The sequence below is a fragment of the Oculina patagonica genome, chromosome 1 (assembly GCF_052425735.1).
Source record: "Oculina patagonica isolate OP01 chromosome 1, crgOcupat, whole genome shotgun sequence".
In the NCBI taxonomy this organism is placed as follows: domain Eukaryota; kingdom Metazoa; phylum Cnidaria; class Anthozoa; order Scleractinia; family Oculinidae; genus Oculina; species Oculina patagonica.
The window spans coordinates 20,591,771-20,618,444 of NC_135758.1; the positions used below are offsets into that span (position 1 = coordinate 20,591,771).

General features: G+C 40.5%; 1 pseudogene across 1 annotated transcript in view; it reads left to right on the forward strand.

Moving 5' to 3' along the window:
* The first annotated feature begins 6 nt into the window (after positions 1–6).
* Positions 7–26,674, forward strand: part of LOC144645447 (uncharacterized) — a 27,270-nt pseudogene continuing 602 nt past the window's right edge. Inside the window, exons 1-9 of the transcript XR_013569272.1 lie at positions 7–419; positions 14,049–14,227; positions 15,061–15,309; positions 16,345–16,593; positions 17,347–17,566; positions 17,962–18,124; positions 18,409–18,564; positions 19,712–25,387; positions 26,064–26,669. The product of XR_013569272.1 is annotated as an uncharacterized LOC144645447 (transcript). The remainder of the gene's footprint in view (positions 420–14,048; positions 14,228–15,060; positions 15,310–16,344; positions 16,594–17,346; positions 17,567–17,961; positions 18,125–18,408; positions 18,565–19,711; positions 25,388–26,063; positions 26,670–26,674) is intronic.

The following is a 26,674-nucleotide window of genomic DNA, read 5'->3' on the forward strand; positions in this document are numbered from 1 at the left end:
CTACGCGCATAGGAAGACGCTAGCTACTAGAAACACGCTTAAAGTTTCTGCAGTTGACGATAAATAAGCGGTCAAGAAAATGAAAAGGTTATTTCTTGCAATCTGCTTGCTTTACGTTTTAATTGAGACGAGTGCTTGGCGAAGACGAAGGCGACGAAGGGCTCCACCTCCCTGTGGGGCTGTAAACTGCCAAGTTGGAAGCTGGACAAGTTGGAGTTCTTGCTCACATCAGTGCGGCACAAGCGGCACACAGACACGAACGCGGCAAGTGGTGCAGGCAGCGTCCTGCGGTGGCACTTGTCCTTACAATTTGGTAGAATCGCAAGCCTGTAACAGAGATAATTGTCAAAACGGTGGCACGCCACAGAGTGGCGGCTGCAGCTGTAGAGCGGGATACGGTGGAACGTGTTGCGAACAAGGTAAGTCTAGGCTCAGAAATGTGTGTTTCCCTTGTGTCGAGATTGTCAAAATAACCTCAGTGATACAATCTCGCGAAGTAATTGAGACATAAAATATTTCTTGATGCTAATACAATGCTTGTTATTTTTATCTGAATTTTTACGTGTAAGAAATATTTCAGTGCTAGTATGCTTTCATAAATTCATTTGTATTAGCCATACCTTCACGCCTATATTTAGGTCATTTAGGTGTAAAGCAAATATTCAGAATATCAACCACGGCTACAACGACTGTATGCTCAATATTAATGCTTATTCAGACTACGTTATCTCTAATTCCCCAACCGGCCTGTATTTCTACTCTTCCGCTGTGAGGCATGACTCTGTCCTTTGGGTCACGCTAGCAACTTTTAAAACATAGTGTAAAGATGGAATACGGTTTACCTAAGTTAGTTGTTGACAGGTGCGCTTTTCTACCTGCAACATTTTATCGTAAAATACTGCACCATAACTGAAGTGCTGTTTTCTTTTGAGCTCTTTTGAACATGGCAAACAAAGGATATTTTTCATAAAACAGTTCGGTATCGTTTAGGCATGTTGAAGACAGAAGGCTTCTGAACTTTAACCTAATTGTAAAATATAAATAGGAACAAAAGAAATGCTAGAGAACAGATATGGCAATGTAATAGTTATAACGTATACACGGACGCCGTTATTGTGTTCATTCCAAATCGCTTTATTTTTTTTTCAATTTTGGCAAGACTGTTCCTTCTAATAAGAGAGTTTATATAAAGCACAGCTCCGATTAAAAGTAACTGACGAACTGGACCGAAACTGGCCCGAAATTAGTCGCGTAAAGATTACGACTTTACTTTAGTTTGTCTTGTCACGCATATAAAACAAACAACCCATACATAACGGACGAACGCTTCGCAACCGAATGACTTCGCTTCGGTGGTCTTAGTGTATAGCTCGCTACATTTTACCTTCTGGTATGCAGGAGTTAAATTCCATCAATTATTGGACAACCAGCATATAATGCAGAACTATTCTCTGGTACAACAAGGCCGTTATGTTAACGGTTATGTACTAGGAGAAGTTAATGGGGTACACAAACCGTAAACAGAACCCAGTGAAGAACTAGAATGAAAGGAGAAACTAAATGGATCCAAATGCATTGATAAGAACGTATTAGCATGGGAAGCTAACAAGACAGTGACAATTAAAGTATGGAAAATTAACGCTATTGAATGAAACCATTTTTGTATTGCAAAATTGGAAAGAAAAAGATCTATATTGAAATGCGTAAGGTATGAAATTGGTCTGTCTTAAATCTTAAACGACAAATAGTTTTACAAGGCTCGATTGCCGGGCTCGAACCCTATGCAAGAAACTTCCTTTACTCTTGCAGTCTTTATGTCGACTTGCTTGAAAACTTTCGTCTAACTTTAACTTTACATACAAATGACCACTAATAAAAAGTCTCTAGAAATAAAATAACATTGTTTGACCTTTTTGGAATGCATTCGCATTTTTAGACTGCATGATATCCATGAACCACTCTTGCTAGGGTGGATGAGCAGTCAATATAAGGTGCTGAACTTATCTCGTACCCAGATGTTTACTCGCTTCGTAGGAACATCTGGTCAAGTCCGCTCAGTTCGCCGTTCTTAATGGGCAATGAACAGCATCAGCATTAGCGCGCGGATGATGCAAACTTGCTCTGTAGCAGACGGAGATTAAAACTGACTATTGCAATGAATAGTGATAGAACAAGGGCATACACTAGGGTTATTTCTCGAAAGCGGAATCTAAAAAGGTAAAATCTGAGTTATTGATCAGAAGGGAACAAAGAACATAAAACAAAACCAAGTACATCGTAATAATTATGCAAATATCTAGGACTAAAATTGTATAATTTTACTCTATTCTGTGGGTAAAACCAAACCTTACGGAGTCCAAAGAAAATATTATTTCGTTAAATGTATTTCCTTAACAGCTTAAGCTCGCTTACACGAGAGTGCTCTGTAGCAGACGGAGACTAAAACTATGTATTGGTGTGCGAGTCAGTTTCTGAGAAAGTCGTGCAGAAATTCGACGAAGCTGAAGGTGATCAGTTGTCTGCCTGTTGCAATGTTTAATTTGCATTTTCTGTAGTTATAATTTTTTTATTTCGCTTTCACTTGCCGGTTAAATTATAACAAACACGTTAACGTTCGAGGCGCATTTCTTTTACCCATTGCTAGATTGCATGGTTCAGAAACAGGAACAGGCACAAGGCCAATAACGGTAAAATTTACATCTCGTACAGAACAGATCAAAAAGAACAAAGCAAATAAGGAAGGAAGTAGTTAAGTGGACAATAAAAAAAACTAATCCCGCATTTCTTTTGTACTTGTTTTCAATGACCCTTCTTCACGGAACTAAGAAAGGAATGTGGTTAAGAAAGCAGAAACATTTCGTTAGTTTTTCTTTCGTATTTAACACTCTCCTTTAGGCTATGGAATCTCTAACAGTAATCACAGATATTCTGAATTCCGTAGACATGCTGTTCATAGGCAAACATCAATTTTCATGCATTCATCTTTGCAAAATCTCGCCGCTTTTTAATCCCTCTATTATTATGGTGCTTTTTATATTTCAGCAATTAATTTGTCGAATACAATTAAAACGAAAATAACGACAGCGGAAGTTGTAAGGCTTTCAATAAAACGATGAAAAATTCTCAGAACTTCAAGATATCAATCGCGCTTGCTTTTCGGCCCTTCGGTTTCTCATCTGACGTTTTCCTATTATTTTTTTTTATTTAAATGTAAAGTATGCAATGGAGATTCAAAACTGTCTATTGCTTCACAATGAGAAATTCTTAGAAAAAACAGAAATTCGAAGAAGTTGTGAAGAGGTCAGTTGATCATTGTCTTTGTTGTTTGAATTCATAACAAGGACCGTTGCATTTGTTTTCCGACTTTATTCTGAGATGTGAACTGAAATTCACTGTAAGCTCAGGAACAGTACGAGGCTGGATTAAAGCCTGGTTTTTCACTAGCGACGCAAGCACAAGCGCAAGCACAAGTGCAAGGATAACAGCTGTTATTTCTCCGTGAAAACAACTTCGACTCAAGCAAGAGCAAAAGCGCATTACATTTGGATGCTTATGCTTGTGCTTCACAAGGATCAAAATTTGTCCTTTTTGCGTGATCGCAGCGCTTGTGCTTGCGCTTGTGCTTGCGTCGCTAGTGAAAACCAAGCTTAACTTTCATCTTTCTCAGAAAAGAACAAATAGAACAAAAGCACAAGGAAGTAGACAAGCAAACAATAAAGAAAAAGCAAACAGATAATTGTCTGCCTCGTTCTGTTTGCATTCGTTTGTAAATGACTTTTGTAAATAATTGCTCTGCCCACGCACTAATGGACTGCGAATAAAAACAGCGAAAAATGCAGTCCAGGCGAAAAAGACTTTTTGTTTGATATGTACATTGGCATATAATGCAAAGATACAACATCAAAAGCATAAGAGTTCATTGACATATTTCCATGCACCCACTGCACTGTGCAATATATTCGTTAAAGCCAGAACTTGCGGTCTACAAACACTGACGTCAAATTCTCTTTTGTTGTCACAACAAAACAGAATTTGTGTACCGATTTCTCAAACAAAAGACCGGTGGTTGGCACATTAATATAACGCAAAATATCGCTGTATTATTTCTTTTTTTAAACTTTGCGCATACCACCGAAACGAAAATAAACACAGCGGAAGTTGTTTGCTTAATGTGTCGGATAACGTCAGTAATCCGACAACATTCATCGGCGGTCTGGGCGGTGTTTAATCGAATTTCGATCACAAAATAAGTCATAAGAGAAGGAAAAGGGAAGTAAAATTGAGGTGAACCAGGCGGAAAGAAAAGAATCCCTGCGACATGAAAAGTGCTTTGTTAGCAATTTGCTTCCTTGTTTTAATGACTGCGACAAATTCGATTTTCTGGGGAAGACGAAGGCGAAGGCGGTCTCCTCCCCCTTGCAGCGCAGTAAACTGCCGTGTGGGTAGCTGGACAAGTTGGAGCTCTTGCTCACATCAGTGCGGTACGAGCGGGACACAGACACGAACGCGGCAGCAGGTGCAGGCAGCATCCTGCGGTGGCACTTGTCCTTTCAACTTACGAGAAACACGAGCGTGTAACCGAGATAATTGTAAAAACGGTGGCACGCCGCACAATAGCGGATGCAGCTGTAGAGCAGGATACGGTGGAACGTGTTGCGAACAAGGTGAGTCTCGGTTCAGAAATGCTGAATGTTGAGAAAAATTTCAAAACAACCAGGCTAAGCACAGCGAAAATTTGAATCAAAATGTAAATTAGTCAGATATGCTAAGTGGTCTTTTAATAGAGGTCGCCATACTGTGATATTGCATTTAGGCATTTTAGCTGTGCGGAGGCAAAGGTGAACATAGTCAATCTAACGAACGAGGTCGCGAAATTCAGACATGCAAACTTTCAGGAAAGCGCTCGACTCCTCCAACATTTTCGTAGCCTTCGCGCGTAATTTAGTAGTAAAAACATAGTTTTCTCGACTTACTCTACAACAAATGTACATTTTGAACTCTTTGAGAATTTGACGACAACGACAACGTAATTTAATTTTTCAGCTGATTTTTGAATCGAAAATAGCTGTTCAACACATTTTTTTGGTGTGCTTGAATTGGTTTTGGTACGAAAAATGTTCGATGTTGCTTTTCTACAGGTCAACCGCTAAACGTGTTGAAATGACGTGAAATTATCCTAACTATTTCTGAAAACTGTATCATTGATTTAATATCAGGCAATTTAATTTGCTTACCATGTAAATGCTTGTTTTTTCTTAATTGAATTCCAGGTGAAATTCTTTAAATTACTGATCCCACGACTTTGTTGTTCGTATTTTAAATTAAAGCTATCAATTAGCTTTGAAACAACATGTTTTTATTGCAAGTTTTTCCACCAACACATTATACAAACTAAATGAATATACTCATTCTCACATACTAGAAAACTTATTTTTACAAATAAACAGAAAAGAAAATGACTATAATATTATAATTGAGAAGTTAAATGTTCGGCACTTATATACATATAAATGACTGACGAAATCTTGCAAGTTGATATTAACTGTGCTACAAGTTAATATGATATTTAAGTTAGTGATTAAAATAGAAGTTTCAGATATTGGAGTTTCAGTTGTTACAGATCGTTCAAGCCCTCTATAATATCCTGTTCATATCACTGTCTTTTATTACAATTATCAATATTATCGTCCATAGGCTAGCGCTATTGTGAATATCTCTGGAGAGCAATAAATCTCGTGGTATCAAAGAACTTTCCCTCCTCACAATTCATTCAGCTAAAACTCAACATTGGTATTTTTAAAAGAAGTATGAAAACGAACGCTATTTACAGTCAAGAGATTTTTAAGCTAAATCATTTTAAAACTCGCTAAGAAAACTATTACCTCAGAGTAAGGCAAGAAAGAATATATTTAAACGATTTGTCTGTTTAATTTCAACTGAATCGAAACTGAAGAGTCAAATAAAAAGGAATTTTTGTTTGGTTTATAGGGTTTCATCTGTTTAGTTTCAAGTGGAATGTTGCTACACTGCGCGCAGAAACCATACACACCATTACTAAACATGCCGCTTCAGTGAGCATGGGTCAGTCAATTGTTCAATTATGTGATCATATATGACAAACATTCTTTAATTTCTTTAAATGTCTCCTTTTCCAAATTGGACTGTAACATTGTCACCAAAACAAATTATGGATAGTAACGTCGAAATACCCCTTACTGTTTCGGATTTCGAGAAACTGGGCTTTGAGCTTTCCGCTCACACGAGAAGTTTTGAAAGTTTCCCTCGGCTAAAGGTGGGGGGAGGGGGGGGGGCGCTTTTAATCGAAACGCTATCATACTCTTTTTAACACTAGCTACAATGAGAACAAAAAGGATAAATGAGTTTCAAAGATTGTATGACCAGCGAAAGGAACGTCTACCTAAGGAGAACGAGGGTTGGACATAAATTATTGTATCAAAATGAGATTGCATATTAAAGAATTGTTTCCTAGAAACATTTTGTGTGATGGATTGCGATGTGTTAATTGATCACCTTCTGTTAGCTAAACTTTGTATATTTTGAATTAATTATGTAATCAATCATCAATCAATCAATCAATCATCAATCATTGATTTGTTGTACAGGTCGGTTGGCTGGGTTGTCAAAGGGACGGACCATTAGAAATAACAGGGGGGTGACTTTTACCAAAAAAAAAAATCCCCCGCCTGACCCACCCGAACAATTGCGTCCCATCAGTAAACAGTTAATCAAAAGCACAAACAGTATTATTATTATTATCACTTTAAACTGCAATTTTGTCTGATATTCTAAAGTTTAGCTTGATAAGTTTTAGCTGTCATCTTTTTCATCTTTTTTGTTGATGGACCAGGGTAAATTTCTAATAAGGAAGGGGGGGGGGGGGGTATTATATTTAACAGGCATTATCTATCAAATCCCTTCAGCCCCCCTACCCCATAAAAAATGAACGGTCTCTAAATGTCGCTCAATTCAGAGAACGAATCTGAAAAATGAAACAATAATACTATTTAATAATGATAATTGTTGCGCAAGTCATAGATGCGTTACAAAAAGACAAAAAGGCCTGCAGACAAGTAGGCCTTCAAAAAAATTCCTGCAACGAAAATTGTTTATACCCACCCCCATTCCGGTTATTTCTAATGGTACGTCCCTAATCGAAGGAAGTCTTGAGGTAGCAAAACCGGTCCTATTTCCCAACGAGAGAGGAGAAAATAAGTCAAGGTAGAAAACGCGAAACGCCAAACACCATAAATGTTATTGACAAGAAATTACGAAAGTTTCCTTTGATGAAAAACAAACTGCAACAAAGTTTCCCAAGATACGTCATCGGTGACGTAACTCCAAAAATGTCACAATAAATGCTCCGGATATTTAAACCAAATAATTGAACAAAAACTCCGAAAAGGTTTCGAGAATGAAAGGGAAAGAAAGTTTCGTTCTTATTAGATTGAAAGTAAAGCATTATTCTTGTGAAGAAAGTGTTGTTGCGACGGGATACGAAAACAGTGACCGTAAATAATGCCATTTGTTGAAAGAAGGTGATCAAATGTTTGCAGAAGTGATTTCGCGTGTTAAAGGGCACGAACTTAACGCTCCGGTTACCGTCGATACCTAACTACCTGAACTACGTTAAAATATTTACTTCAAATTCTGACCGAACTCAGATTGTTTCACATTTTTTTTTATAGAAGACATCGAAACCACTGGATCAAAGCAGTAAAATCCTAATTGACGGCTGCGTACATTTATTTAGCTTTCGCTAATAGCTTTTGTTTTAGTGATATGTAAGTAGTAATTTCAAGTGGCGGCTTGAGCAGAATTTTCTTGTCGCAATTGGGTCGCAACCCGGTCGCAATTCCTATGGGTAGAATCTCATTGCGCGATTAAAATTTGTGTTTATCTTTTGGTTTTATCTTTTTGAAAACAGCAATGAATGCGATCATTCAAATACTGTAAGAAAGTGTGACACGGGCTTAAAATGAGATTGTGCAATTCTACACGATTTCAAGCTTTATACGTCCTCAAATACGCGGGCAATACATTTACGGCGGCTATAGTTGCAGCATATAATCCCGGACATAATATGCGAATCTTGCGCGCTATACTGATATTGCTATAAGTATATCCAAGACCTTGCACGAGGCTCTTTGGGCAGGAAACTGCAAGCTTTGAAGCCGCAAAAATATCTTTTAAAACCTAATGTTTTAGTGCGCCTACTCGGTTTGACATTTTGTACACAAGTTATGAACTCACCAGAGCGTGAAGTTGAAATCCATCACTTGCAGTGGAATGTGCACCTCTCGCAGTGTGCACTGCAACTTCATAGGCGTAGGTACATGTGGTTTGCTGAGAAAACGATAGCCGTTGTTGCTTCTTTTCTAGCACTACGGCGGCCCTGCTATAATGCAAAGCTAAAATAGCCTCCAATAAAATTACAAAACAGCAGAGCCAATTCATGGCTACTGCACAGTGTATTGTGTAAACAGGCCCGGGCCTAGCGCGTTGTTGACAATTAATAGTTACCTTGAACGTGACGCAATGTACCTTGCGCGGAACGGACAATAAACAAAGCATGTCACAATAAGCGCCAATATTTGTTTATCCGCTGAAACGTTTTTAACGTCAAGCAGGTTTTTAAGAGTGGGCGAATTCCGATAAACCTAAAACACTCTCTACGCCAGGGTCTACTGCAAGAGGTGCGAATGTTTTTTGGTGAAATCAAACAAGGTCTGGCCTCCAAGACAAGCAATTTTATTTGACATTTTTGACCTCCAGCAGGTTGCAGACGAATCTGGAGAGTGTGGCGTTACATATGGTCTTTAACTATTAACTCATTTGAGGTCTTAAACATTCGATTTCGATATCAGTTAAAGCGAAAAAACAATGTGGGCGACAAAGCTGTTAGCTGTTGCACTAGTGCTACTAGTTTTAGCTCGAGACACCGAACCGTGGCGGCGTAGAAGACGAAGGCGCGCTGGTCCTCCTCCGTGCGGCGCGCGAAATTGTCAGGTCGGTTCATGGTCATCATGGGGCGCCTGCAGCCGTCAGTGCGGAACTAGTGGATCGCAGAGAAGAACGAGAGGAAAAATTGTGGTTGAAGCTTGCGGAGGAACATGCCCGTACCATCTGGCCGAGACTCGCGCGTGCAATAGAGATGCATGTAAGAATTCGGGTACCCCACATAGTAATGGATGCAGCTGTAGACCGGGATACCGGGGAACGTGTTGCGAAAGTGGTAAGTTAAAAATAAACAATCCAAACGCACGATTGATCACTAAAACAAACAATAGTGCGAAATTTTTAAATGCTGTGGACTCGAAAGTAAATCGCATCATCTACCAAGTCAGTGGTTCTCGTGACGGAGTTCAAGTGCTTTAAGTATTTTTATCGTTTTTATCTTTTTTTGCTAGATGAGATTTGCAGTTGTTCATTTACGCTGTATTCATTTTCGAAGAACATTTCGTAATCATGCCCAATTATGCCAATCTGTACAATGTTTTCAATGCAAACAATAAATGCATTTCAACACTTTTCAAAAGCGATAGAGTTACGGGCATGTCGGAACAAAACAAGGAACAAGAATTAAAAAAAGGTCGTTTCTCTATTGCAGCTCCTGTTACACTGAATGATATTTTTCAAAACACCAGGTGACACCTGGCAAACTTGACACAGACAAGTGAAAAAGTTGCGTTTTAATCAAGGAAGCCTGCATTTGCTGCATAAATAGCACAAGACGGGCCTATTTTTTGCCTAAACTGGCCTGCACTATCTGACCTGAGAATATTCCAGTGGAATGCCAGAGTCCTGAGCAAATATACAGCGTAACGACCTCTAACCTTCACTCTTGAACGGACACTATACGAGCATGACTCCCGTCACGGACGGGGACGGCAACTTTATTTAAAAGGCGTTGAACCGCGTGAAATGAAGATCACAATCACAACCGTGATACAACAATACATCCCCCTCATTTACTGTGTATGTCAAACTACATTTTGGAACAAGTTAGCATTGTCCAAGCAAAAGTAGCGAGTTCGATTTCCTTCTTTCTCTCTTGTTCTTGAATGAATGAATGAATCATTTTATTTTATTGTCTGGGAGGTATTTAGCTAATAGCAGCTTATGACCATATCACTGTTGAGATGAAATCATTGACATTTACTGTACTAATACCACTTCTCTGATAAGAATCAATTGCAGTATTGTCGCATACCAGAGAACGGACACAACTTATGAATAAGTAACTTAACCAAAAAAAAACATACTACGACTCTCAGAGCAACATTTTGATAACAGTTTTGAGTGAACTTCCGCTCACGAAAGTCAAAGGGTCAACTGCAATCAAAACGTTCACAGGCTTTGCCAGTGCATGCAATAAGTTTCCACTTGTACGTGACCACAGTGCAAAATCGTTTGACACGTAGACCGTAATGGCTATTTTGAGAGGGAATACAATACACTGGTTCACTCTTAGATTGTTGAGAAACGGGAGAAATAAGTTCGCAAACAAGGCAAAATAAAAAAACATCCAAGCAAGAAAAAACGATTACAAGGAGCTCTCTCCTAAACTTCTTTCTCATTCCAATCTCTCTCATTCGCGCGTGGTGTTCTCGGCGATTCTCTGTTTGGCCGCGTGACACGCGAATGCGCAAGCTATCTCTAATCTCTCTACTTTGTAGAGGTCCTTCAAAATGAAAAGAGAAGAAGGGGAAGGGGGCCCTGTCGAAGGCGCGTTTTTTTTCAGCACCCCAACTTAATAGTGTTTTTACGAGAGAGAATTGTTTCGTACCATGGTTAGTACTGGTATAGGGCGAAAAAGTAAAGAGACTAGAGAGCTGAGCAAAAATATTTTATATTGAAAGATCAAGCGTGACCGGAACATGTCTTTAAAATTACCTATCATATACTGTTACGTTATTTCGAAACGCAACCACAAAAAACCGCGTTGTCATCTCTTACCAGAGCGTTATAACACATACACGTCAATACGTTGTCCCTTCTCAGCGCGTTGCAGCTACACATTTATCACGTACACGGATGGAACAAGTTTACTTGAAATCGTGATGCACTCATATGGTTTGATTTATCGTCATCGACCAAGTCTACGCGTTATTACAGAGGGGGGGGGGGGGAGGGGTAGAGGGACTTGAAATTTTTTTTAGACTCTGCCCAGAGGTCTATTAACCCTTACTCTTTCATATTTCAGTCGACAGAAAAAGGAAATTAGGTACACAGAGCAGGAGTTTCTCAGTTATTTTCAATATGCTTTTGTTTATGCTTTTGTTTTTATTCATGTCGTTTTTAATCGGTCGAGAATTTAAAAATTCTCGACCGATTAAAAACGACATGAATAACTTAGTTAACAGAGCAAGAGTTTCTCTAGGTTGTTTTCAAAAGGCAGTTTATATTTATTAAATTGTTTCAACTGTTAAAAAGCGACATGACTAACTTAGTAAACAGAGCAAAAGTTTCTCTGGCATTTTTGAGAGAGACCTTAAACAAAACATTTTTTTTTTTGATAGATTAAAAAACGAGGTGACTCACTTAAGTACCTAAAGAGCAGGAGTTTCTCGGGCATTTTGAAATAGCCGTTAAAACTAATTTAATTTTTTGACAGATTAAAAAAACGTGACTAACTGAAGTATAAAAGAGCAGGAATTTTTCAGGCATCTCATAAAGGAAGTTAAAACTGTTTTAAATCTTGACCGATTTTCTTCCCTAAAAGAAACTGAGAGATTTACCGTAGTTGTCTTGTTTAATTCTTTCCTTCGCTGTCACTATTTTAACAAAAGTCTCGCTCATCACCATTTTATTTCTTATATGTCGCTGTTTAAAAGCGCCGCTTGTCGACCTCCTTTACAACTAATGAATATTTAAATGAACAAAAAACAACAACAACAAACTCTTAGGGAACTCTCAGAGTAACATTTTCAGCTTTTGAGTGAACTTCCGGATCCGCTCTCGAAAGTCACAGGATCAGCCACAATCGAAAAAAGATTCCATTTGTACGTGACCACCGTGTAAAATCTGGTTCATTTGACACGTAGAGCGTAATGGCTATTTTGAGAGGGAACACACTGGTTCACTCTTAGGTTGTTGAGAAACTAGAGAAATAAGCGCGCAGACGAGGCAAAAAAAAAAAAAACGCCCAAGCAAGACAAAAGTGACATTGGGCTCTCCCACCTCTAGAGTTCTCATTGTAACCTTTCTCATTCGCGCGTGGCATTATTGTTTGGCGGCAGGACACGCGCATACGCAAGCTCTCTCTTTTAGCCCTCCTTTGCAGATGCCTTCTACAAAACTGAAAAGAGAAAGAAGGGGGAATGGGGGATTTTAATATCGGCGGTACCCTGCCCTTCTTTTGATCAATTCTGAAATACCTGCCTCCCTAGTACGGGTACAGGACGTAAAACAGAGATTGACAAGTCCAGCTAAACTAGATCATATTGTAAGATTTCACACAATGATCATCGTAAGCGTGATCGGAACATGTGTTTAGAATTTCCTATCATATACTGTTACGTTATTTCGAAACGCAAATACAAATAAAACCGCGTTGTCATCTCTTACCAGAGCGTTATAACACATACACGTCAATACGTTGTCCCTTCTCAGCGCGTGACAGCTCGACATTTATCACGTACACGGATTATACAAGTTTGAAATATGAACCCTAAACTCCTTAAATTAACTGTCTATGGCCAAGCCTACGCATAGTGACTCTTTATTTTATTGATATTTTTTTGCATAATGACACTTTCTTTTGGCAACGTGTCTTTTCCCTTCTGTTTTGATCATGGTTGTCATTATGATAATTTTAATATAACTAAAGTCTGAAAGGAGTCTTCTGGAGGTTGCAAAACATCCAAACTCCAAGGCCCCCAAAATGTTACGAACCTTACGAACCTTGTTGTCATGTTAGACCATCGTAAACAAGGAGATTTGTGTTCCTGTCAGCACTTCAGCTGTGCTGACATTTCAAACAAGAAAACTTGTGTTGAAATTGTCCGCCAGCACAAATTTCTACATTGCTTACTTGTGACGATAGAAAGTAATTTTGTTTTACCTTTTAAAGAAAAGATTTAATAATTATTCTTGGTTTTGTCTATGTAAGGCAAATTCTAAGGAAATCTGAAAAAAAAATATTTTTTCGATTTTAGAAAAAATGTCCCAGATAGTCCATTTCCGATATATTAAAATTCTAACCTGGCTCCGAGGCTTGGGGAGAATAAAACAAAAGATATCACGTCCAGGTTCAGGAATGAATAAATCATTTCTTTTGTTTTATTCCCCCAAGCCTTGGAGCCAAGTTAGAATATTAATATATCGGAATTGGCCTATTAAGGCTTACTGATATGTAAAAAAAAGCGTGGTTACCCCCTCGGGGTGGGGGTGGTTGGATCCCTGTCATTTTGCTGCGATTTTGGCTGCAGAGTGAAAAGCCTAAGAAACGTTTTTCCTGTAGAACCCAGGGCTCTATTTTGCCGGTTCTGTGTTAGGGGGGTCTGGATCCCCGTCGTTTTGCTGCTTTTTGGCAAAAGGGTAAACAGCCCTGAAAGCGTTTTCCACAGAACCCAGAGCCCTGTTTTTGCTGGTGTCTGGAGCTTGCGAGCCCTAAGCTTCTTTGACTTAGATTGCGCTCTGTGAAAGCAAAACGCATAACTGTGCACACTCAGTTATTATTACTTTAAAAGAATTAATGTAAAACCTAGTATACAGTTATTTACAATTATGTTAAGCAAAAAACTCAGAAGAATAATACACAGTAAAAATTTTATAAGAAGTGGAAGTTCAAGCCTTTGTCACTTTGATTATGTAATTGTAGATTAGCATGTGTAGCGCTTATTACATTATATATAAGACCCTGTAAAATGCATTATTGTAAATGTAACTTGTAATAATTTTATTTCCAAACAAAGACAGGAAAAAATTACCGTGCACACGTCACTTACCAATTGGCCTCTGCTGATGTCAGTTGATCCATGGTGTAAAAATGCGCCTCTCATGGCACTTGTTTTTCTTCCTTGCAGATGTGGACGAGTGTCAAAGCAAGCCATGTCAGCACATTTGTAAGAACACATTCGGCAGCTTCACCTGCAGTTGTCATTCCTGCTACACCAAAGCCGGATTAACATGTGACCTGAGGCAATGCAAAATCAGCAACACGTGTTACGCGTATGGAACAGTGAACCCCCAAAACCAGTGCCAGGTATGATGAAAGTGTGTATGTATGGTGGTGGAAACTTAATGAACCGTGAAGTAAGATAAGGAGCCTTAACCTAGGAAATTTCCATTTTCTTTCGTTGGTTAAGAGGCGGGGGGGGGGGGGGGGGGGCAGGAGGGGGAAGTGAACCCGGGGTAAAAGTGGTAAGAAGCCTACTGGAAAGCAAAGGGCGGGAAGCCTAACCATTCCAAGGTGGCGAAGCGGTAGAAAAATCCACTTTAAGAAGCGAGCACAGGTTACTTAACTGAGGCCTTTTCAGCTTTATTCACACCAATTCACTTTTCTGACGACAAGCTTTCTTATCAGTTATTCCATACTGCGGTACAAAGCAGAATTATCTAATCCAGAAATAGAGCAGTTTTCACTACAGTGTCGAATAGAATTCGCATTTGCTTTTACATTACTACGCCAAGCCATTGGTTTAAAAAAACTCCTGCTACTTTCTCATCCCATCAGAAGTGAAATTGATTACTAATTCACTTTACGGTTTTTTAAGTAATATATCAAACACGAGACAACGTTTTTCATCACATTTCCAAACACCGAGAAGAGAGTTGAAAGTACGACGCGCAGCGGAGTATTTTTGACGAACTTCGAGGTGTTTTGAAATGTGATGAAACACTCTGTCGAATGGTTGATATATCTTCTCAATCGAAACTAAAACTACAACGAAAACGGAAAAATAAAATCGTCAAAATCTATGCTAATTAAGATCAGATTTCCAAACTCCGTCACGGTTCTGATTTCTTTTGTTTTAACTAGATGAATTATTAATGAGTTTGAGAACGTTACATGTATGATGTCTTTCTGTCCAATAGGATTGTAACAGTGCTAACAAGCTTGCCTGGACGAACAACAACGCCTTGTCGTGTAGTGATAATAAGGCGTGCACTAAAAACGACAAGTGTTCGAACGGGGTCTGTACTGGAACACCATTCACGTGCCTCCCGTGCGAGGAGTGTAAAAATGACGCGTGCCGCGTGAAACCAGGATACTGCGTGATTAACGAAGGTGGAACACGAAAGTGTTTCAATAATGGCGCCCTCCGACCGGGATATCCGTGCCAGGTAAAATAGTTCAAAACTATTGTATACCTAGCGGTGGTGACTTCTTACATGTTAACTATGTTATCTTAACCCAACAAGGTATAATAGGAATAAAGGAACTGATCATCGGTGGCAGAAAGACTTGATCTAAAACCACGTTTTCCGAAAGAGAATGATAGATGTATGGTAAACGATTAGGAGAATTTTGATTTTGATATTGGTTTACGACAAATCAATCACAAAAGAAATTACAGGGCAAAAGAAAAATTAAAGAAGTAAACATGGGATTTGTAATTTTTGCGGTACAGTTAGAAAGGCGAGCAAAGTGAACATTGGTTTTGGAATTTTCGTTGAGCTAGTAAAAGGAGGCTACCCAAACAACTTGAATGAAATGAATCAGTTAGAAAGGCTTATAACTGCACCAACCAATCACTGCACAGCTTAACTGTTATTTTGTGAAACATTACAAGTGTTGTACAAACGCAGCTCCACATGAACATACTCCTCGGTTGCTTACATTTGAGAGCAGTCACACACTAAGGCTTCATGCACTTTGTTAACAGTTAAAAACATATTGGACGTAATATGTCCAACACGAGCGGCAGTGTTTCATCGGGATCACCAAAAACCGAGAAGAGAGTTGAAAATATTACGACGCACAGCGGAGTATTTTTGACAAAATTAGAGGTGTTTGGATAGCCGATGAAACACTGTCTTGAGTGTTTGATATATCTTCTTAATTGAAACAAAATTACGGAGTAAACGGAGAAATAAAGTCGTAAACATCTATGCTAATTAAGAGCGGGTATCCAAACCTCCTTCACGGTTCTGACTTTCTTTGTTATAACTTGACGAATTATAAATGAGTTCGAGAAAACATGATAAACAGTTCAACATGAAAGTAATGCTCAGTAGCTCTCATTTGAATGGTCACACATCATTTGCTGCATCGTCCATTAAAAAGTAACCTTTTTTTTTTCAAGAAACAATGTGATTAAAATTATCCAAAATTGGAGTTTACAAAGATAAATGAGTCCCCTGTTCTTTTCTTATTAGAAATGTGACAGCAACCGCAACACTCAGTGGACCAACGACAACAATCTACCATGCAGTGACAACAACTTGAGGACCAAAGATGATCGATGCTCCAGCGGCACGTGCGTGGGCACGCCTTACAACTGCCTTTCATGCGAAACGCACGACGGCAGTGGCTGTCCAATCAAATCCGGATACTGCATTATACAGAACGGCGGCCAAAGGACATGCTATGCTAAGAACCATTACAAGCCAGGAAATCCTTGCCAGGTAAGACTTTATTTTCTATTTTGGTTTGTAAAACAGTTTTGGCAATTAACGAAAATTTGTCGATTATCCATTCAAAAAAATACTTCATGTCGCTATGCTGTTTCGAATGTGCCGAAAATCACCGTGGGTGCAGGCAGTTTACGGAGACTGTCGGAATTCCGAAGGCAGGACTCAGGTTTTTTCGGCTAGATTGGCTATACGCATCGCCTTGTTGCTCTGCGTGAGAAACTCACTAGTGTGATTTGAGAAATTAGATGCCGAAATTTGAAAAGACAGAGATTGTTTAAAGAGCAAACAATTGCAACTCTTATGTTTGTAAAACTTTAAATCAAAAGACTATATTGCAGTAAATACGTGCAATATCGTATATATTTTAACTGTGGATGAAACGTTTATACGTGAAAGACCATTGCAGTTATGAACACAAGTTGATTGCGAAAGTGATTGCGAAAAAAAAAATTCAAGCTTGAAAACATGCAAGGTTGAACGGCAATGTTGCACTGCGACTGTTTCAAGAAAATACAACAACACTTTTACCTGCACTTATCAACACTTCTCATGTTTTCCTGGGTGGATGAAAGGTTTATACATGAAATGCCATCGCAGTTTTGTACGCAAGTTAAGCAATTGCGAAAAAAATTCAAGCAGTTCAAAAAAATCAGGGTTGAACAGGATTGTTTCAAAGTGACCGTTTCAAGAAAATCCAAGAATGCTTTTACCTGCACTAATCAACACTTTCTTGTCTTCTTTCAGTGGTGTAATCCAAGCGCCAGCACTAGCACATGGTCGAATCGTAACGGTGTGGCATGTGATGATGGTAACAAGTGCACGCGTGGAGACACGTGTAATAGTGGACAGTGCACAGCGACGCCCTTCACTTGTAACTCAGATTGTCAGTTCTGTAATGGCAACAGCTGCAGTCTAAAAACAGGATTTGGATTTGTGAACAACAAGTGCATGTGTAAGATAGCAGGTGGGTGCAATGTTAGAAGTTGTGATGTACTATGTGATCGTAATTTACACTGCTTTTTCTAACATAACAGGTCAACGAAAATCTTAATCAGAACACGCATTGTGTACAAATTGTTTCAAGTCTCACTCCGCAACTACTTTATTTATCATAAAATTTAAGTCACCCATGAACTGCTAAGACGAATGCACAACTCAATAGTTCGGTCATTTTGCACTTTCATAACATCCCTCCAGGCTAATTGTCGCGCCAAGATGGCGGCTCCGAATGTTTAGAGAATCCGCCATCTTGGATTTGAATGCCAGGGAAAAGGTCGGCACTGCGGTGTTCTCAACGTGACTTAGCCCACACTTCGTCAAATAAGGTGTCATGCGATTGCTTTTTTTCTCGTCCTTTAGGTCAGGACTATGGCCATCAGGCTGTAAACCCGTCAAACCAGTGTCAGTGGTGTGACTTGTATGATGCAGGCGCTCGTGCTAACAGTGCTTGGTCTAATCGTCCAGCAGTCCCGTGCGACGATAAGAATAAATGCACTAAACAGGATACGTGTAACGCCGGCAGGTAAATATTTCAGATGGTTTGCATGTCACGTCATCAAAATTGTAAAATTTGATCCACTTCTCTTTAAATTAGTTCTCTCATCATGTTCTCGACATTGATCTGAAACGACACTAAAGCCTTTCTGGCTGAGCAACACGGAAACATTTTGATTACTTTGCAAATCATTAATAAATAAGAGAGACGGGCATGTTGCAACTGCAACTACATGAAAACTATGACCTATAACTGAAGAAAAGTTCTCAAACCTAAATTTTAATGAAGTATACCTCAAAATATTTTGCCAGGTGTGTAGGACAAGGCTACTCTTGTCAATCATCTTACCCTTCATCAAGTTGTATCAGGACTTCTGAGTGTGTCGGTGATGGAACTTGTCGACCTATTATGAGGTCAAGTGGAACAATTTGTCGCTCGGCTGTGGACATCTGTGATCAGCCCGAGAGGTGGGTAACGAAAATGTACTTACATATATAGAGTACATCATTACATATCTAGTAAGATCTTGAAATTTTATTCTAACCGAAGTAGATGTTTGGACACGAACCAAGCCGTTCCCAGCAAACAAACAACAAACGACCATTTTATTTTGCCAAATTAAGTAGAAATATTTACAGCATAAAACAAATAAACTAAAATAGTCGAAAAAAAAAATAAACAGAACGGTAGCACATTTCATGACTTTTTGCCATGTTAACAACAACAAAAACAACAACAAATCCGAAACACGATACTGTGTATGTGCTAAAACGTTTTCAATCGGGCCTTTCTCAGAGTTTGTGTGCTTTTCAAAAACCCAGACCTCTTGGTATAGTTATTGAGTGGTACCAGTTTGACTCGTTAACAAAGTTCATTTGATGAACTGTTGGGTGATGATTGGTTTACACTTTGTTCGTTGCATCTAAGGCAGAAAATCATACATGACCGTTGTAGAACACACCTTATTAACCGAAAACATTTAATTTTTGTGATACGCTTATGAGCACCTTGAGACATACGTTCGATCACTCTAGCCATTACAACTAGAAGTGGTCGTTGGATGGTGTCTCCATGTTTACTTCAGAGTTTAATTGCACAAATGCACGGATAATAGTTTAATCTGTTTGAAACAAATAAACTAATACAACTAAATTAATGATAAATAAAAGATAACAAATTTGATTTGCGAAACAAGATTTTCAAGAAATAATAACAACAGCCTTGCACGAGCACGAGTCTATGTTATAAGGGAAACCACCACTTCAATTGCCGTTTGACAGATCAGTCAGATAAATACGGCATGTTTCGGAATGCTATGCTTAAGCAAGTCATTACCTTAAATTACGCCAGATAATGGCCTTTTTTTCTATGATGACCGGAATACTCTAGCAATGTCACAGCAAATCTTTACGTCTTGTCGCATTTTTTTCTGTATAAGTTTCAAATTAAAGTAATGAACATTTTCGCCCATTTTTGGTGTCCGTGTCCACTAAGTAGGGATATAAATTTCGGGACCTTGTCTACTGTTGCGTAATAACGGGTGTCTTCTTAATCCGGTGTTCCCTTAATACAGCTTTGACTGTAATCTAATTATAATGAGCTAAATATTTACAGGTGTGACGGAAGCCTTGGAACATGTCCCGGTGCAGTGGAAGACAGTATCACCGTGACAACCGGCACTGCTCTATTCAAGGATCAAACATTTCAAACAACCATCAGCTATCAGTATTTTACAGACAAACTTTACCTTCAGATCTCTGGATTTTCTGTCTCTTGTGGGCAGTTGACACTTAAATGGTTTCTTCTGCCATCAACTTCCGCTTGCTCTACTGTCTCTAACTCACAGGGAACGTTTCCCAACAGTAACGCACAGCAAACTCTAACTGGGCTACCTCTTCAAGATAATAAGGGGTACAAAGTTTCTATACAAGCCTCTGATATGCGAAATAACGTTCCACGACTTGTCTGTAGTGGCGTGGTAATAATTGACACATCAAAACCGCAAGGTGGGTGGGTTCGTGATGGGCCTGGAGCTGACCTGAGTTTCCAAGCATCCAAGTTATTGCAGGTGAACTGGGGAGGAGTGCAAACAAGACATGGTGTTGGCAAGTATCAATGGAAAGTGCTCCTTACGTCATTTAGCACCAATCAAACCACCGAGCTTATGCCTTTTACAAACGCAAATCTCAACACAAACGCAGATAAGACCTTTAACAGTGTGACAGATGGCTCAAAAGCGAGATTTGTCGTTCGTGCTTTCACAAAAGCCGGTCTGTATTCCGACTTCACAAGTAATGGAGTTGTCATTGATGCCTCCCCACCTGTAGCTGGCAAGATATATGATGGCAATCAACTTGGCGTAGATGTAAAATATGCCAAATGGACAAACACGTTCACTGCCAACTGGGACCGTTTTACTGATCCACATTCTCCCATTTCACGATACACTTGGGCTGTACAGCGGCTTGGGGCTGGACTGATTACTTCATTGAAGAGCACAGCACTAAACCGCTCTCCCACAGCAAACAACCTGAATCTAGTTTCTACAGAAAGCTACTGTGCAGTCGTCAGAGGTTATAACGAAGCTGGACTTTACACCCAAGTCAAGTCAGACTGTGTGCTAATAGACCATGATGCTCCACGAGCTGGCGCTGTTAATGATGGACATTTCAGTGATGTAGACTACCAATCAGACGATACCATGATAGCAGCGAATTGGAATGGTTTCACGGACGGAAACAAAGGAAGTGGAGTCGTAGAGTACAAGTACAAGATAGCAGACAGTAGTGGAAACATAATTGTCCCTTGGACATCAGCAGGAAATGCAACCAACATAACGCATAACGGGCTAGCTTTGACGAATAACGCAAAATATTTCGTGACTGTTAAAGCAATTGACGCTGTGGGTTTAAACACTGACGTCACTACTGATGGTGTTACCGTGGATACAACTCACCCTGTGTTTACAGGTAAAGTTTTGGTTACTGGAGAAGATGACTTCATAAATGGAACCGCATGTGTCTACATACCAAGTGTGTCCTCAGTAACGGTGCAGTGGGTTGGTTTCTCTGATGCACACAGTGGACTTCTACGATATGACTGGGCTATTATTTCTTTCAGGCACCTCACCATCAAACTCTGACTTTAGTACTGTGCCTGGATCTAATCTGCCGACGTCTGCGACATTCAGCAATCTCGCGCTTATCCAAGGAAAAGGGTACTTCGTTATCATAAGAGCCTACAATGGTGCTAAATTGTGGAAAGATGCATATTCAGTCCTTGTGATACCTGATGCTACTCCTCCGTCACCAGGGAGATGTGTTTGATGGTCCAACTTCCGAAGTAGATATTGACTATCAGCCAGACGTGAAAGAAGTTTATGGTACTTGGACAAAGTTCCCGGAGCCCCACACTGAAGTTAAGCAGTACTACTACGCTGTAGGAAGTTGTTTAAGCGGAAACTATCATGTGACCGGAAATGGCTTTATTCAACTTAATCCTCCGAAGGCAACTTCCTTTACGCTAACAAACGTTACACTGGTTAATGGCCAGCGGTACTGCATTAAAGTCAAGGCTGAAAACAGGGCTGGGTTGGTAAGTTCCGAAGTGTCTTCGGATGGCTTCATCGCCGACGTAACACCACCGAATGTACGAAAGGCACAAGTGCGTGACGGAAGTACAGGCTCAGACATCGATTACCAAGCCAACACCACAGCATTGTCAGCAGAATGGGACGGTTTTGCGGACCCCGAGTCTGGGATCCAGTATTATGAATACGGAGTAAGCAGAAATCGCGGAAGTCTTGCAGACGTCTTTCCATTTCAGAACGCCGGACTGAACACCTCAGCTACTGTCCACGGTCTGTCGCTTGCTGACGATGTCTATTACATTACCGTTTGCGCTGTGAACAATGCCGGACTACGCAACTGCTTGAGCTCTGATGGAGTGCTGATCGATTTTAGTCCTCCAAGTCATGGTGTGGTGCATGATGGGATTATCGAGCCCGATCTTAAGTACCAGTCCTCCCTTACAAGCATGGCCGCCAACTGGGAAGGAATCTGGGATTTGGAGAGTGGAATTGATAAATTTGAGTGGAGTATTGGCACAAGTGTGGAAGACAAAGTCAGTGTTCAGAACTATGTTGATGTTGGTCTTTCAACGCATGTTAGAAGTCAATCCGTTCTTAATTTAGTGAGTGGAACAAGATACTATGTACATTTACTTGTGACAAACCAGGCAGGTGCAATCAGGGAACTTGTTTCGGATGGTGTCATAGCAGATGGAACTCCACCAATACCAAGCACAATCTATCCAGGCTTTGGGTCTCAAAGTGAGTGGAAATACAACGACCAAGAGAACGCTTTCTACTCTGCTACTGCATCAGAGTGTTGCAGTTTATTGGAATAGATTCTCTGAGCCTGAAAGTGAAGTTTGGTACTACAAGTGGGCCATAGGTACAAGCAAATGTGGTACTCAAGTTCAACCACTCATCAACATCGGCCGATCAAACTACGCTAACACTACAATGACAGACTTAGTATTTAGATCGGGAGTGAAGTATTACGTCACTGTGATTTCCAGGAACAGAGCTGGCCTCGGGTCACGATCATGCTCTGATGCTCTGGTCTTTGACAGCAGTCCACCGCATCCAGGAAAAGTTTATGTTGGACAAGTCGCAAGTGTGAATAAAAGGATAACATTCATCAGCAACACCAGTATCTCTATTTCGTGGAGTGGATTTAGAGATCTTGAGAGTGGCATACGCAGCTGCAACGTCTCAGTTCTAGACAGTTCTGGGCTTGCTACGCTTCCTGGAAACTAGAAATGCATCTTCAGGCAATGTATCACTGCCTGGTAGTGTTCTTCTACTTCATGGAGAAACGTACAACACCAGTGTAGAGTGCATAAACAACGCAGGTATCGCTGCTTCGTCATCCTCAGTTTTCGTCATCGATAACACACCACCCATTCAGACAGGCCCGATTATAGTAGGTGTATCACGTGATCTAAGCTTCCAATATCAGTCAGGGAAAAACTCCATCACAGCAACATGGCCACCGTTTGCAGAGTTTGAAAGCGATGTTCAGAATTACCAGTTTGCAATCGGCACTCGTCCTTACCAAGGAGACGTTGTTAGCTTTGAAAACGTGCACCTCGCAACTCAGGTAACTAAAACCGATCTCAGTCTTTCGGAAGGAAGCGTTTATTACATCACAGTTATAGTAACGAACCTTGCGGGTTTGAGTGCAAATGTATCCTCGCTTGGACTCGTAATAGACACGACTCCTCCAAAGGCTGTAAATGGATGCGTCCACGATGGCCCAGGTGGTGAAGATATCGACTTCTTCTCACCTAGAATGGATCTCGCAGCGCACTGGGAGGACATAACAGATCCCGAGAGCGGCATCACGAACAGTAAGTACTGTCTTGGGACTAAACCTTGGGGCTGTCAGATTCAAACCATGACAAGTGTTGGACCCAACACATCATTTGTCTGTCCAACATGCGTCGTCAACCCCGGAGAGCGAGTATACGTGACAGTGCGTGTGACAAATGGAGCAGGTCTCTCTGTGTCTCGCAGCTCTGATGGAATGCTTTTTGACATCAGTCCTCCGATTATGGGTGACGTAATTGATGGAAACGATGTCACGGGAGTCGATCATAACGTCGTACTCGAGAACTGGAACGTTTCTGTGACTTGGTTTGGCGTGGAGGATGCTGAAAGTGGCGTGCGATCATGTAAGTGGACAATAGAAAGCAAAGATGGAAACACGCTTCTTCAAGTTGACGTGAGCAATAACTCAAATTATGGGCAACGGAATGCCTTTTCCAACTCTCAGAGATACAGAGACTTTCCGTTTCTCACAAACACGACTTACTATAACGTACTGACGTGTTGGAACAAAGCAGGATTGCAGAAAACTGTTCGATCAAATGGATTTCGAGTGGAGTCCATCTGGCCCATTCCGGCTCTTGTTCGAGATGGCTCTGCAGACGGAGTTGACCTTGACTATCTAACCAGCACTAAAAGAGTTGGTGCCAACTGGGATCCTTTCATGGACGATATCGGAGATCCAGTTATTGACTACGCGTGGGCTTTAGGCACAGCTGCTGGCAAAGACGACATTTTACGTTTTACTAGTGTGGGACTGAGTACAAATGCTGAAAAAGTGTTGGCCCCTGACGCACCAAGTCTCGACATCTTGACGCCTGGTCAGAAATATTACAACACTCTTAAAGGCGACGTCAGCTAGCGGACTCAGTAGCACGAGCAGTTCAAATGGATTTACCGTTGATCCAACTCCTCCGATGATAACAGAGGTCAACACGCTCCATGTGGTTACGGACCAAGTGAAACGCAGCGTTGAAGTTCGCGCTTTTTGGAGTGACGCTAAAGACGATGAAAGTGGCATAAGAAGCAGTGAGTACTGTCTGGGAACAACGCCCCTCACTTGTGTAAGCGGTTCCATACCAGCAGGATCCTTAACATCCGGGATCGTTGGCCCCTTTACGCCTGAATCTCGCGCTTCGTATTACGTCACTGTATTTGTCGTAAACAGAGCTGCTCTTACGTCAGTTATGTCATCCGAGAAGCTGGCATTTGACACGACGCCCCCGTCCCAGGGTACCGTTATCGATGGAATTGGCCATGATATAGATTTTACAGATTCTATGAATTCCTTGTCGATTCAGTGGGAAGGTTTCGAAGATGAAGAGTCTGGTGTCGCGAGCTGTTCGTGGACTCTCATTGAACAGTCAGCGTCGGATAACAGTTCCGTATTTGGAAATGATACTGTTGTGTTAACAAGAGCTGTGGAAAGCGAAGGGAACCTCACTCAAGCAAATCTTAGTCTTGTCCCAGGCGCTCGCTATATCAGTGAAATCACGTGCACCAATGCAGATGGCTTCAGTAGCACTTCATCCTCTGATGGTGTCATTGTAGACGTAACGCCGCCAAATTCTGGTCTTGTTCACGATGGGTCATCTCTCCTGTCTAATATACAGTTCCAATACTCAACAACGGCCGTAGAAGCAGTATGGGAACCATTCAGGGACCATGAGAGTGGTGTAGTAAAATACCGCTGGGGCCTAGGAACCTCTCCCGACAATGTTGACGTCTTAAACTTTACAGACGTCGGACTGATGACTTCTGTGAAGAAGGACAACCTTACACTTATCCATGGTGAGAGATATTACGTCACAGTGGAGGCCACAAATGGTGCTGGCATGACGTCACATGGGTGGTCTGATGGCTTCATTGTTGACACATCTCCGCCCGAGTTGACGGAGGTAAGAAATAATTATTTGGATGTCTCAAATTATGTGTTTGTAACTTTCCCAAAACTCATTAATAATTCATCACGTTAAAACAAAGAAAATCATAACCATGAAGGAGGTTTGGATATCCGGTCTTAATTAACATCGATTTTTACGGTTTTATTTCTCCGTTTACTCCTTAGTTTTTGTTTCGATTGAAAAGATATATCAAACACTCGAGACAGTGTTTGATCGGCTTTTCAAACACCTCAAATTTCGTCAAAAATACTCCGCTGCGCGTCGTATTTTCAACTCCTTTCTCAGTGTTCGGATATCCCAATGAAACACTGCCTCTCGTGTTTGATATATTACTTCTACTACAAAGACGTATATTGAGCATGATTGCAATGGTATTCAGAACAAGAACAATAGGGTTTGATGCAAAATATCCACTACACACATTTCGTTACCCTCTCATCTCCACCTCAGGATGGTCGAATTCGTTTTTCTTAAGATATTTTGTGGCTATGTTATTCACGCCCCCAAACTAAGCACCACCGGCGTTAAAAAAAATAAGAGAATATCAGTTATTGAGATGTATATTTTTTTATTGACTCTGTTTTTTGTTGTGTACTTTGATTAATGTAGCTATACCAGCACGGTACTGTAAAGTTCAATTGCGAATAGTTAACCATTCTCACTTTTTCAGCTTTCGCGTGGTTCTAACTTGTGGCTCGGACCCGGAGAAAAACTACATGCATCATGGAAATCACGTGATCCCGAGAGTGACATTTCCAAAACTGAATTCTGCGTAGGAACAGTTTCTGTGGGCTGCCAGGTAAAATCCATGACGGAATTATCCTCCAATGCAACAAAGGTCGCGTGTAATGAGTGTCAAGTTAGTCACCAAGGAGCTTACTATATCACCATCAGAGTCAAGAACGGTGCTGGCGTGTATACGGTCGCAACAACGGACGAAATAAGAGTGGACTTGACCGCGCCATTTGTTGGAAACGTGATTCCCATTAATGACATCACTTCGTGTACAACCAACTGTACTTTAGTGGCAAATGTCACCTTCTTTCAAGACTTAGAAAGTGGTGTAAAATCATGCAGTTACGCCGTACGAAATAGCAGCTATTTGATAGCCGACTTTGTAAATAATGGATTAGACAAAACCGTAGAAGCAACAGGTCTGCAGTTAGTGGCCGGTGAAAATTACTACACTGTTGTAAGGTGCGAGAATAATGTTGGACTTGTCAGGGAGCGAGCGTCTACCATACCAGTGCTAGTTGATGATACTCCACCCACGAAGGTAAG